The sequence below is a fragment of the Mesitornis unicolor genome, unplaced genomic scaffold, assembly GCF_000695765.1.
Source record: "Mesitornis unicolor isolate BGI_N332 unplaced genomic scaffold, ASM69576v1 scaffold2635, whole genome shotgun sequence".
Taxonomy (NCBI): Eukaryota; Metazoa; Chordata; class Aves; order Mesitornithiformes; family Mesitornithidae; genus Mesitornis; species Mesitornis unicolor.
Genome location: NW_010184682.1, coordinates 76,034 through 91,129, shown reverse-complemented (window position 1 = coordinate 91,129; position 15,096 = coordinate 76,034).

Below are 15,096 nucleotides of genomic sequence, written 5' to 3'. Positions count from 1 at the left end.
AAATAGAACTGATCATGAAGAGATACAGATGCATTAAGAAAGCAGAAGCAACAGAGGCAAACCCACAAGATTCTTGTTCCCATTCTCTTCAGTGATGCTAGCAGGGAATTTTTGCATTCTTACAGGAACATTATTAGTTTCAGATTCTAGTATCTTCATATTCCTCTCAATAAGACCACTATGTACAGGAAGTAATAGTGTCCTCAATGAAATAGTAGTAGAGTAATAGCTTCTTTAAAAAGTCAGAAGTATAAGATTACTAGAAGAACAGGCAAAGTTTGACACAGAAATAGCAAGAAAAATAAATTTTTATTTTGTACTATCAGGAGCCAACAGGTAAAATAACACAGATAGGAAACATTTGAAAAGAAATAGGTTTCTGTAATTGAAAACAAAGAACATGTTTTAATTAGAAAGAGATACTATCAATTAGTTGTACTACATTAGAAGAAAATAGAAGGTGAGGGAAAAGTTAATTTTGGTTTTCCAACATTCATATTTTAAGTGTTTACTTCAAATTTCACCCATGCTGATAATAAAATAGCTGTTGGCCAGATAACTCTTTTGTGTGATCCTGCAGGCTAGCCAGCGCAGATCAGTGACTCACAGTAGGAATAAGAGAGCTGGGCAGATTCATTAAGTCATTGGGCACTGAAAGAAGAAATCTAGTAAGTGGAATACTGTGATTTCCTTTTTCTTTTGGTTCTTTTGAACTGTTAGGATCAATTCCTGTACTTAAGATAGAAGAGATGTAAGATTACAAGTAAATTAAGTTAATGTAAATCTTCTTCAACATAATAGAAAACAGAGAACTTATGTATAAGGGTAGAATCTCTAGTGTCTAATGGTTTGAATATACATATCTTAAGTATAGGGTTTCAGTAAAAAAAAATCCAGACACTGGATCAGTACTAATAAACTCAAATTAGAATCTACCATAAATTCATTTTATCTGATTAGAAATACTGATTTATGAGCAATTCACAAACTTGTAATTTTAGTATCCACCCAGTGCTACATTCCAGGAAGATTCATTTGCTATTTTTGACCAATTGCCCAACTTCTTATTTCCTCTTTATCTCCAGAAATATTAGAAAAATGTAATTGCAAATTCCTGAAATCAAATACATATCTGATCAATGACAATTTTACCCACTTACCCAAGCTGCCACCTTTTAGGTAGGATGTACTTCCACTAAAAAAAGAATAAAACCTTATGCTGGTAGTATTACAATATTGTCTTGAAAAATTAAAACAAAATGTCTTAAAAGGCAAACGTTTCCTGAAAAAGGCACAGACTTATTTGAATAATGCCCTGGAATAAAAAGGTTAAATGTACGTCAACTATATGTAATTAATATCATACAATACTGTTCATGCTACTTTTCCTGCATCTGTCTCTAAAAGATTATGACATGTTGAAGTTATCAAAATGGATGTGTTTATATAAAACTGACAGTGATAAGTAGTAGAGATGACAGCTTTTTGAAAATCATACAAAAATAGAACAAGAAGATATACTTCCTAGAGACCCAGGATCATGTTTGGATTTTTTTTAGAAAAAAAAAAGGAGGAGAGAGTAGAAAATACAAAAGTTGTGGTATTTTTATTTTTAGTTCTGCATAATGGTTGCCCCTAGATAACTGCATTAGCTGAGCGGTATTGTTAATTGTTAGATGATTCATTTTAGAATTTCCCAGAAAAACTTGAGACTTTATGGCCAAAAGCTTGCATGACAAGGAAACAATATTTTGTAAAGGCTTTAATGGTGTTAGATGGAAACCAGTGTTCAGACTGTCTAACAATGGTAACCTTGGGGCAAGTGTCATGTACAAGTAGTCTGGTTTTATTTTACAGTTAAAGCTGATTTTGGCAGAGAGGCAAAATTGGAAACACTGAATATAAAAGAGGTATTTATGACCCCATTGTAATCACGATTTCTCCATGCAATGAAATTAAGTATAGCAAAGTGGTTCTTCAATAACTGAAAATAAAATTAAATTAAATGAAAAACCATTAAACATCGTTATTCCTATCAATTCTTAAAGAATAAACAGAAGCCAATATCTAAGTTGCTATCTTTGAATTGCTTATTAAACTTTAACTGTTAACATACTTACTATGAAAATGTCAAATTTGAGATATATAGTTATTTAATTAATCATGCAAGTTTAAACTTACAGTTGTAAGTAACCTACTACCAATGATTAACCAGAAAAATAATTCAGATGAGGGTTTTTTTGCAGTCATGGTTAACATCTCTGTAACACATTTTTCAGTGACTTAGAATTTATTTAATTATATAGTATGGTGCGTTTCTTTGCTCCAAGATGGGATGAACATTAACTCATACTGTCAGGAAAAGGGTAAGGGACCCTTTGCTTCCCATACTAATGGTCACCTGCAGATGGGGGGCAACAGCTTTCTGGTAACTGGGAAAAGCAGCTCCCTCACTTTCCTCTCTTGCTCCCTAAACAGAACTTGTACATCCTTAAACTTGGTATGTATTGTCCTTATGCATAAAAAGTTATGCTTACTAATCTTTGTGAGATGTTTTCAGGGTCAGTGGACAGTCAGGTACAAGAGTAAAGAACTAGGATTTAATAAAGATTTTGTCAAATAAAGCACAAACAATTGTACAGCAACATTATTCAGGCAGCTCACCAGTCATTTTCACAGCTTTCTTAACCAAGGAGGAATGGTTTATTGGTAATAGTGAGATATTTTAGCACCCCTTTTCTGCATAGATTCTTCCAGCACTTGCTGCCCACCAGGCATCCATACACTGTGGGTGTGCAACTCCTCCCCATAGCTAGCAGGAAGGACAAGAGCAGTGTCTGAGGGGACCTAAAGACATCTCCTTCTATGCTGCACCCACTTAAAGGGCGTCCTGGAGCAGGTGTTTTTCTTACTCTGCCTTCAATGCTGCTGGATTTCATAGTGTTGCCATGACTTTCTCTGTCATCTAATTTCTACATATTTAACTTTGCGACTTTTCTCTTTAAAACCAAAACATTTGTATTTCTAACATCACACTGTCAAACTTCAATTAAATACTTTCTTATAATTTTCTTGTTTGGTTCCTTTCAATTTTCAAAGAACAAACAAAACTGGTTATTGCTGGAGGTGGTTGTTAAGATGAAAGATGCCTGAATTTTATTATCAGAATTGGGGGTGGGAGGAGATGAGGGGGTGGAACAAGGGAAATGCATATATAGTAAGAGAACAGATGGAGGAAACCTTATGCTTCATAGAGGCTGGTGCTCACTTCACTACCTAAGGAATGTCCTTTCTGAGAATCACAGCTGAAGTCTGTGTCAGCTTTTGCCCTTAAACTGTAAGAAAATTTTAAGCATAGCTTTGACCTATAAGTTGTGAATTGAAGTGCCATATTTTTTTATAATTAAGGTAAATGAGAACTTTTATGGTAATCCAAGCAAAGGTTCTGACATTAAAAAAATGGATTCTCACGTTGATTTTACAATTTAAGAAGCATTTTTGATGTATACTATATAGCTTTGTTCTTTCATGCTTTTGGAAATAACATCAAGGTTTGTGCAAAATATTATGCAAAATTCCAAACCAGCTTTCTTTTTTTTCCAGAAAAATAATCTGGCTACTTTCAGACATAATTTTGGTCAGGAAAAGTAGCTCAGAATTTGTTAAAACTGTTATATACTTATTCAGACAAAAATTCAAAACCTATTTTTAAGGTTTCCATTTTTAAGGTATCCATTTTTCATAACACCTTTACTGTCAGTGTCTTTGCCCGAGTTTCTGGCAAAATTTCACAGTGGGAATGACACAGGTGAAATAATAACAGCAATACATACAACACTGATGGATGTTCAGAAACACCTGTGCATTAAGTCCTAATTTATGTTCTAATACTAAAAAAAATCAGGTATCAGGAATATTGAAACTGACCAGCAGTGAAGCATTTAATAGTACACAGTAAATAATGTACTGGGACATGATGATGTTGTCACATATTCTGTATATTTTAAGGCTGCAGTTTTCTCGTATGTTAAAATAATCAATCCCACTTGCACTATAAATGTCAAGTAGTATATATGAAGCTTAATGTAAATTTTCTCTCTTGCAACAAGAAAACAATATTCTGTAAACCTGGAGAAAAGCCACCATATAATAGTAAAATGTTTTCAACAGTTAAGCAGGAAAAATCTGTCAACAACAGGAAGAATAATGATAATTTAAGTCATTACAAAAAATATTAGCAACAGTCCTTCCTTGCCATATGCATGTGGTTAAAATTAATTTTACTGTACATATTGACAGTCATCAACCAACAAATTCCCATGTACATGAATAATTATAATCAGGCAAGAATTGTTACTACTTTTGTACTGAATTTTTGTTATTGAATTGTTAGTACTGTATCTTTTGATACTCTGTTTCAAAGATTTCTTGCTATTAGCCCAAATATTACTAGCATTTAAATTAATGCTACTAATTCTTAAGCATATTTTGCACTGATTTATCTTTCCATTTCTTTAGTGATCCAATTAAAAAACTTTCTGCCTATATCCAGTATGATACTTAAAGAATAACTTAAGATTTATTCAAGTGTTCCTTAAAGCATTTCCAAAATCTACAGCCTTTATTTACATTTATAGCCAAGACAAAATAGAATAGAGAGGCTCATTCCAGACTATTTTGATGGCTAGACTGTTCGCCATGGTTAGAGAGAACCAACAGGCATGACAGCAAGTGCATCTTGTCACATCAGACTAGACGTTGATCCAGAATTGCTCATTCTCTAATAACAGCAATCCTGGGCTAAAGTGGTCCTTGACAGGAGGTAGTAAGAACAGGCTACCCAAGAAGATTTGAGAGGCTGGTAAGTGCACTCCAGTGGGGCGAGGCTCAAGCTTGCGTCTAATCAAGTCAGGACCATGAATCTAGTTATATCACTTTCTAAATGAGGGTCCCATTCTTTGAGCTGTGAACTATCAGGTTACCTCCGTCTGCTTCTGTCTAATCATCATGATCAGCAGTTTCAGCTTAGATATGAGAAACCCTTATCAACAAAAATCATTATTGCAAAGTGTTCATTCCTAGAGAAAAATACAACCCAACCAATCCCAAAACATCAGTTTCCATCAATTACTGACATACACTTTGTCAAAAAAATCCCACTAGCCCTCACTTAATAGGATGAGAAAGTAGACACGTCATGAAATCGCACCAAAATGGCTGCATGCACACAAATAATGAACTCAGACAACCTTTAATCTGCAACTGAAATGAAGCAGACAAAACTTCATTTACCAAGACAACATCCCACTGACATTTAACAAATACAGGTTTGATATGCTGGGTGGGAATATTACCAGGCACAGCTGAGTTAAGAATTCTTAAGTTTTGGCCAAACAATCCAAAATGTGCACTCACTCACTCACCAAAAAAGGGAGGGCTCTCAATCTCAAGAAGTTACCTTAAGTGTCGTCCCAACTCAAGGGGAGAGTCCCCGACTGCAGACCGGCTGCTCCAAGGAGGACCAACTCAAATGAGTGTGGACCAGACATGAGCTGTGAGGGGGGAGGCAGTCCTGGTGCCACCAGGGCCAGAAACTTTAGCACTGCTTTTGTTGGGTCTTTCTCAGGTCTTTAGTATGGTGGGTGCAACTGCCACAACACATTACTTGTTCCCACTGAATTTATCAAGCTATACTGTAGCACGTCAGATTTGCGTCCACCTATCATTTTAAACAGGGACTAGATAGTCCAGTTATCTGGAACATGGTATCAGATCTCATCTACAGTGTACAAGTTCACATATATTCATGTACTTTGCTTTCAGAGTTGACTAGATGTCATTTAAAGTTTGGAAAATGCTTAAGAACTGCAAGCAAATTAGCATTACCATTACTAAAATTTTTAATGAGTTAAAAAAAAAAAAGAAAAAAAAGTCTTGAGGAAAGAAAGTGCATTGAAGGCTACTTAACACCAATGTTCTTACCAGGATGTCTCACAGCAAAACTCACCAGGCAACATGCTGAGGATGTATGATTTTTTTTCGTTCTTACATGATTCATAAAGTAACTCCTATTGGCCACTGTCAGAGACATGGCAGTGGAATGCATTTTGTCTGATACAGCAGAGTCTTTATTTTATTAATTTTTCCTATTATCTCTTAGTACAGGAATAAAATATTCTGTCTTTATAAATCAGGGGATTTTTACCCTTTTGAAAAATTAGGAAATATAACCTACACAATGAAAAGACAAGCAGTATTCTAATGTTTAATCACTCCTGAAAACTAAGATGGCAGGTCATAAAATCCTGATATCTCAAAATCAAGAGTGGAGATCAATATGTAAGTTTAGTGGATTACTTATTTTGCTTCAGTGAGAAGGTCCTCTCCTGTATCTTCAGTCTGCTTACAGACTGCAGGCAGAAGCAGAATAGCCATCCACTGGAAGAAGATGGAGCTCCCTGTTGTGAGGACACCTACAGAAAGGCTAAGCCACAACCACTTTCCTAAACTACTAAGAATGGTAAACAGAGGGTGAGGAAAAGCATAACAATGGTTCTTACTCTAAAGCTGGATGTGTTCTGTCAGGTGTCAAATTCATAGATGTTAGTTTTCATCAGTCTGGATGGTTCTCCTGCCTTGAGGGAGGGTCAGAAAGAGAAGTCTTGCTGGAATCCCTGATAGGGTTTCCTATTCTTCCTTACACTGGGATAGATTATAATGAACTTTTCAAACTCAAGTCAAAATAGGAATTCAAAAAAAGATAGCTTTCTATAAGCATTTATCCCAGAGACTAAAGTGTGAAGAGATGTCTGCAAGAAAAAAGAAAATGGCACTGAGTATGTTCGAACATCCTAAGTGGAGAATTTGGTAAACTCCATGGAGTAGGCTTCATTTCTCAGCTTTTGGCAGAGAAAACAAAACTGACTGAAACTGTCAGTGTCCATAAGGGTTTGAGTTGGCTGCTTATTTGAAAATGGAAAAACTCTTGAACACATTGAGGGCTGAAAGTTCAGACAGGCTTGAAGTATTTTCATCTGGAGGGACTTGTAATCTTTTTACGTCTTCTAGTATCAAAGTACAAAATTATTTAAGTGGAGAAAGTAGCCACTGAGAAGTTCAAGATAATGGACATTGAATAAATGCTTCTGCCATAATTTGTGCTTGGCAGACACTCAGTGTTAATGTGACATGCTCGCGTGGTTCCCTGTTAGTGAACAGGTCACTGGTTTAAACCCAGCTGAGAATGTCTATGTGAGTTGCGATTGCTGCATCGGATCACGTAGATGTACTTAAAAAATAGAATCTCTGCAGCTGTTTCATTCAAGAACATTAAGCTAAGACTTTATGTTGCATAAATGGAAGTAGGAATATTTAAAATGTGAAAGAGGGTCTATAATTTCTCTCTTCCAATTTCCGCTTCTCTAGGAGAGTTACCCTACCCTTCTTCCATTTGTGCCATGAAAGGAAAGGCTGTGTTTGTCTTGTTTGTATCAGCTTTTGTCTATTAGCTTCTTAAATAAAAAGTTAAATCCATAAATGTATTTTGTATTTAAGTAATTATATTACTTATAATTATTTCAGTGTTTTGTGCTTTCAACTTTAATAAATAGTTTACAGTACATCTTAGTGAAGGTGAATGGATTTCAGGCATTTCACAAGCTATATAAAACAGGTATAACTGCAAATGAGGTACCTTTGAGACTGCAGTCTTAGAAGCTAACAATGAATACTTAATCTTCATATTTAAGTCTTGAAGCAGATGCTGTTTTAATAGTCATATTCTTTGAGAATGATGTTTATAGCATTTTTCTGTGTTTTGACATAAGGAATTGGAAGGTTTACAAAGCAAAGCTGGTCAGATCATAGAAACATAGAATAGTTTGTGTTGGAAGGGACCTTTAAAGGTCATCCAGACCAACCCCTTTGCCGTGAGCAGGGACATCTTCAACTACATCAGGTTGCTCAGAGCCCGGAATGTTTCCAGGGACAGGGCCTTTGCCACCTCTCTGGGCAACCTGTGTCAGTGTTTCACCACTCAAATTATAAAAAATTTCTTCCTTATATGTAGTCTAGTCTACCCTCTTTTAGTTTAAAACCATCACCTCTTGTCCTATTGCAACAGGCTCTACTAAAAAGTCTACTGCCATCTTTCCTATAAGCACCTTTAAATATAGAAAGGCCATGATGAAGTCTCCACAGAGCCTTCTCTTCTTCACGGTGAACAAGCCCAATTCTTTCAGTCTTTCTTCATAGGAGAGATGTTCCATCCCTCTGATTATTTCTGTGGCCCTCCTCTGGACCTGCTCCAACAGGTCCAATTTTATTACCAATTACCAAGTAGTCTTTTTTATTTGGAGCATTTGCCACAGAGAATTGTCTTCTATCTTTCTCTCACTTTACCATTTGTATTTCCATCCCTTCCATTAGCATACTATCACATTACAGCTAGGGTACAACTGCTCTCACACTCTTTGGGAACCTTGTATCTTATGTTCTCACACTACAGTTTGGGAAATCGTAACTAAAGTTCATATGTTGCATAATTCGTAAAGCTTAAAAGACATGAGCTGTCTTGAAGTCTTGCTGTAGTGCAGAGTTTATAAATATTTTCAAGCTGTAAATTTAATTTGAGAATAAAATATTAAGTTTTCAGAAAAGTCAGAGGAAAAAAAAAAGAGTATCCCCACTGGCTCCCCACTGGTCTCTACTATTTTCTGTTTCTCCTCAGTGTCCATCTTGTTTCTTGTAGATATCTCTGGATATAGTTAGATTTTCACACTGTAATTACAATAATGTTCTGATAACTTAATGCTAGTTCTATGCAGTTTCCAGGGTGAATTGAAGTGGTGCTTGAGGAAGGGAATTGCTGGCATCATCTCAAGGTAGGAGAGAAGTAATTAAAACGTGCAAAGTGAAATACATCTGATTCGTTTCCTCCCTGTCTAACCAAGAATGAAGTAAAAAAAAATGAATTTGGGAAATCACATCAAGATGGTACAAAGAAAATAAAGTTTCAATGTTTTTAAAAAAATACTGGTTTATATTGTCAGCTTAGGGCCCAAGTCAATGCTCCTTGATTATCTGAACTACTTACATGTTAGCTCTCATTCCACCTAACAGAGGAATGAACCTAGCAAGAGATCAGCTTGAGTTCAAACTCTTCTAGTTAAGAACTCAGAACCATGTAGTGTAAAGAACTGAGACAAATGTAATGGGCTGAACCATGGCAGAAATACCTGCTATAAAGTAGTAAGGGTAAAATCCATTCACTGTGATTAAATTGGCCCATGAAGAAACATTGTTGCGATAGTACGGCTGCTTGCATTTGTTAGGGCATCATCATAACGTATCATCTGCTCTTTTATATCCTTCTTTATAGCTCTGGCTTGCAGAGAGATGGTAGTGAATACCTCACATCTTTATTATATAAAAAGAGCTGTTTGCTAGTTCAGTGTTCAGGAAAAAAAAAGTTTTTGTCAGTTACTCATCAATTTGCTCATCTGTTTGTCCTATGCAACATGATGATTTCAAGTCTGCTGACACTGTTACCCAAGGGAGTATGATTCATGCAATAATTTTCCTTCCTTCCTGCCTATTTTTTTAAAATTTGCTGGAACTTTAATATATCCTGTACATATTTTTTACTAGCACTGCAGTAATTCATTCCACTTTTAAAAATCTCTATTAAGAATAGAGACTAATATTAATAACAATATATTTTTGTTTATCAACTCCATTATCATCAAGGCTATGGAAGAATATTAGCAATGTGAGCAGCCTCCCCTTTTTCAGTAGGGAGGTCCCTTAGCATGCTCCAGGATACAGTCAACCAGCGACCTGCTGAATGAGTCTCCTGACACTGAATCCTGTAGCCACTAGAGCATGGTTTGCTGCAAGGAAACCCATCAAGTGGAGCAACACAGGACTTTCCATTTCCACTTCAAGGGAAAATCAGTCAAGAAAGAGACCACGCTGGCACCAGTTTCACTTTGGAGAGCTCAAGTCAGGTGAGTCTGAAAATGCACAGCAAATTATGATACTGGCAAAGACACTTCTTTGTGGTTGCCTGATTTGTGAGCTAAAATGTTCATGGCTAATTTCTTCATGCTCTAGATGAACTGAGCTGAGGGAAACATTTTGACTCATGAAACACACCTTAATCCACACAGTAAAGAAACAGGGAATAGCTTGTGGTCACTCTCCCTCTTCAGTAGAGTGCTGGAGGCAGTGCATGAGGTTAAATGACTTTTAACTCTCAGCACTGACCTATTTATTAAGTGTTTGTTTGCTATTTCTGAAAGAGAGTTTTCATTCTCATGTTTTGATGGATTTAAAAGTTTCCAACTTACATGAGCAACGTAATTTTGGTCCCTCTCACAGGAGCTCTTTTGGGAGGATCTCTATGCACAGGAATGTGCTGGTTTCTTCACAGAGAAAGATGGCAGGCTGTAAGGAATGGTTGGTTGGCTTTTTCTTACTCCGTTGTCCATTTCTCTTTTCCCTCAGATAACTGTATCCTCCTTTCCTTGTACCAGATGCAGAAGTGTCCAGCCACCGTTCTATTTCCTCCACTTCCTGCAAAACTTCCACGCATCGTGATTCTTTTTCATGCAGTTTTTCTTCTGCTTCTTATTTGGCTTGGTTTTCTTTTTATCCCTTTCTTAAAATTATTAGCTTAAAAAAAATTACTTTAAACAAAAGCACATCTGACTTCAATGCCTCATTTCACTCAAATTTGTTTCTATACACACCTCACTTCCAGTTCCACTCCAGACCCTTTTCCATTTGCCATGCAAATGGGATCCTAAGAGAATAATCTGTGAAGCTTCAACTGTCCTTCAAGGTCTCTTATGCCTCAGTTACTGTGGTATCTCCCACTTTGGCCTTTAAAATCACATCTTCTAGACATAGTATGTGGATGTGAGTTCACTATTACCAATCCATGCTCCTTCTTCTCTTGCATATCAAATACTTCTTATTTGTAATGCTAGCCCTTTGCTAGAGTTGTTGTTCCTCTTAGATGTTTTCATGCCTCTAGAAAGGAACTGAGCCACACCTGAATCCCCTGGAAGGAAGAAAAGGGGGGACTCTTACACTTCTTTCCCCCGTAAGAGATTTGTTGTTCGGAGGCAACACCTTGCCCCAACCTCTTCAATATATTAGCTTGTTAAAGAGAAAAAGCTGAACTGCAATGCTGTAATTTACACACAGACACTGGATGGACAGTGAAGCATTCAGAAAATAATGAGAAATCACGAAGTCTTGATTTAACCATTTTGCCTCTGGACCAGTCCTCATGCTTTTGAAATGTGGGAGTTGAGAATCCTGTCACATTGATGATGCTAATTCCATTACGGCTACACATAACAAATTTGTAGACATTCTACTTCATCTCACAATGCTAAATCTACGTCACCAGACCTTTTAACCAGCTTGGAAGGTTCTGCACACAGTTAAAACCATGTAAACAGAGTTAATATAAGGCCTCAATTAAATTACAGTAGATGTCAGAATACATTAAGATGTCAAATTAGCCTATTTTCCAGTACTACATAGCAATGGAGCCCTCTAAGGGTTACAAAGCAAACTGACTGCTTTCTAGCTAAGATACAGTATTGCAAATTGTGTATTTAATTGGTGTAGTTTACCTAACTATAATATTCTGAGTGGCAGCATTTTAACCCATAATTTTCTAGGTAAAATTAAAAAAAAGAAATGCAATGAACATTAACTTTAATGCAATTAGTATACTTGTGGTATTTTCATTCAACATTTTGTATGAAGCCTCAGCTAGACTTTTAAAAAAGTGCAGTTTTTATTTGAGAGGACAAAGTCTCAATCTTTCAACTGAAAGGATTTTTCATGATATTTTTGAGCTATTGGGGTCTGAAATTTGTCAATATTGATATGTAATAACATGCACAAAAATAAGTAGTCAGTTGAAAAGATGTGATAATAATATCCATTTTTTTCTGTAAATTTAGCTTACTTGACATTTATTTTACATTTCTCGATCATGACACAACCATGACAAGTTGTCTTCAAGTGTATTAATTTTACTGTTCACTCTACAAATATATTGGTATGACTTGCAGTTCATACTACAGAAAAATCTGAAAGACTCCAAGGCAGTGTCAGAATCATGATTTCAGAGTCTTTCTCAATGATTTCTCTTAATGCAGAATTCTTGAAAATCATAAAATCCATTAATTTCTTCATAGCTTGGAAAAGAGCTTGCTTTCTCTTTTCTAACACAGATGTATAAATCAATCTCTCCAGTATATTTCATTCAAATACAAACCTTACCAAACCTTTTATAAACTTTATAGAGGTTAATGGTTTAGGGAACCATAGCTTACCTATAAGCTACGTGTTTTGTACATTTTCAAATTATTTTATGAAAGTATCAAACAGATGCGAACAAATCAGTTTCTGAAATTCTATTTAATAATAACTTGGAATATTTTAACTTCTATTTCAAAGAGAATTACGTGGAAATCATATACAATTACAATTGTCATTGTTTGCTCACATATAAATCCAGTCAGCTAATTTTGCATGTTAAATTTGTTGCTCCTACAACATAGGGGAAACAGTAGACTTGGATAACACAATTTACTAATTAATTTGAATTTTTGATAGTAAAAATCAATAAACCAATTTGCTAGAAAGAAACAGGATTCATTAGCTCTTTTTATAAATTAGCTGTTCTTAATCAGAGGGATGTTGTGTCCTGCTTTTTGATAATTACTGTAGAATGATTATTCTAATTTAGGATTAGGGCCACTGAAAGAAGAAAATAGATAAAATTGGACTGCTTTATTTGTGTTGACTCTGTGACTTCAAAGAAAAAACAGACTGTGATTACTTACAAAAGGTCTCACTATCAATTAACCTACAAAACTAACACCTTTAAGAAAAGCCACTAAATCTATTTGTAATCTCATTTTACAGCACTGCTGTGGATCAAATGTATTTAAACAACCATAAAGCTTAAGGTTCCATGGATTTTGCTAGAAAATATTGTGCCATGAAAGGCTGAAGACTTCCATATTACTTGTTTGGTACAACAGATTCCTGATTTTTGTGATGCTTTTGCTTGAGTACAAACCTTCCAGATCACATTCTCTCCAGAGTGGCTATAGGAAGCTGATTACTCTCAGTAACCCCTAAATAAAGGTGAAGAATATGGTATCGGATGCATGACTCTTACAATTATGGACCTAGAACGATTTGCATCTTGTAGATTTTACTATATAGTACTAATGAGCTGTTGGGTAGATCATTACTGCAGAATGCAAAGGAATAGCACACTTCTACCTTTGTTCATGTATTTATTGCAATTCCACAGCATGATAACTTCAATGACTTGAAGAATTTCTAAAAGCTTGCTTCTATCATATTAGAACCCTTGAAGCTTAGTGTTCCTTAAGATCAAGGTTTACCAGTCCTAATTATATAAAAAACTTCACAGCCTTCTCCACTAGTTGAAACAACCTAGGTTTATTTATTACACAATCTTAAGACTGAGAGGTAAGCACGATTTCAGTGAAGGGTCCTAGCCTAGATAACCTTTTTGTCCAGCTAAACTTCATTCTGCCTCCCCTAGAGTCACTGTACAAAGCCTTTTTCTCAGGTTTTTGCTGGATCAGAAGGGAGGAAATGTATACAATATTGTATTTCTTTCATTCAGGGCTGGATTAATAAGCGTGTTATAAATGACACTTGGAACTTGTCCATTTTAAGAAATGTGCCTGTTTCAATCAGTTCTGCTGAATGCCTTACTAATTATCATAACATTTTCAGACGAAAGAGGCAACACATTTGATCCTGAAGTTGGTTTCAAATGGATCTAACTCTGGATAGTGCCAAAGAAAACAGGACCATGATTTCAGTGGGACCACTTAAAGCCAGTGCTTGTAGCAGTGTAACATATTACGAGTTACAGCTCTTTTTCTTGCTTCATTATGCCTGTGAAACTGTATGAGAAAGATTCTACAGTTCATATTTATATGAAACAATGAACACAAATATAGGAAATGTAGAGCCCTTACTTTTGAGTCCTCTGAGATATTTCCTATTCCGTACAATACTGGTATAGTTCTGCAGCAACACAGTGGTGTAAGTATGGCCAAAATTTGGAGGAACTGGTCAGAAAAAGACAGATTATAAAACAGAACTCCATAAAGCACATCAGTTTTGAGGCTGGCATTCACAAGCATGTTGCATGGTAATTGCCTAATTGCCTAATCTCTTCAGAGTTATGTGTATGTGCATGCATGTAAATCACAGGAAGGGGACTGAAGTCCATTCAAACTGAAAGTCTCTGTTCTCAAGAGGTGGTGTGTGGAAACAGAACTCGGATGTATTCCAAGGATAAATAAAATCAGGCTCAAAACCAGGTACACAAAGGGGAACATCAGGTGGAGAACTCTGCATCTACAGTTTCTCAAATGGAAGTCTTAAAGACTCTGAACACTGCTAAGTACAGTTTGAAAGATGGTGGAGAAAGGCTGAGAACCTCAATCACGACTACAGATGACTGCTAGCTATGCAACATACTAAGGACAGACTTGGTAACGATGCAAAGGTAAATCACAAAGAAAATGCACAAGCTCTGTCAGTTCATGAACCACACTGCTTCAGTAAGCTTTCCCGCACATTTTTCACACGATAATGTAATAGGGTTTTTTTTGTTGTTGTTATATTTCTTTTTAACTGTTTGAAGACAAGCTCCTCCATATGTAATGAAGGTATGAGCAAACAGGTTATTTATTTCCTTGCGGCATTAAGAAGCTTTAAAACACAAAATACCCTCTCACTCCTGACTCTGGAAGCCTACAAGCGCATCGTCACTGCTACAAGAAGTACTTTTCAAGAGTGTCAATAAACATTTGAAAGTGACTGGAGATGTGTCTTGGAGTTCAGATAACAATTTATGTCTTCAGAGGCTACAGTCCAAGCCTTGTGGCCAGTCCAAAATGTTGAAGAAAGTGTTTGTGAAGCTATGGTGAAAAGTTCTACAGAACCGGCACAAAAGGAAACTTTGCAAGTGAGTTAGTGACATCCAGTGGCGAGTTTGGTTAACTGTAATGA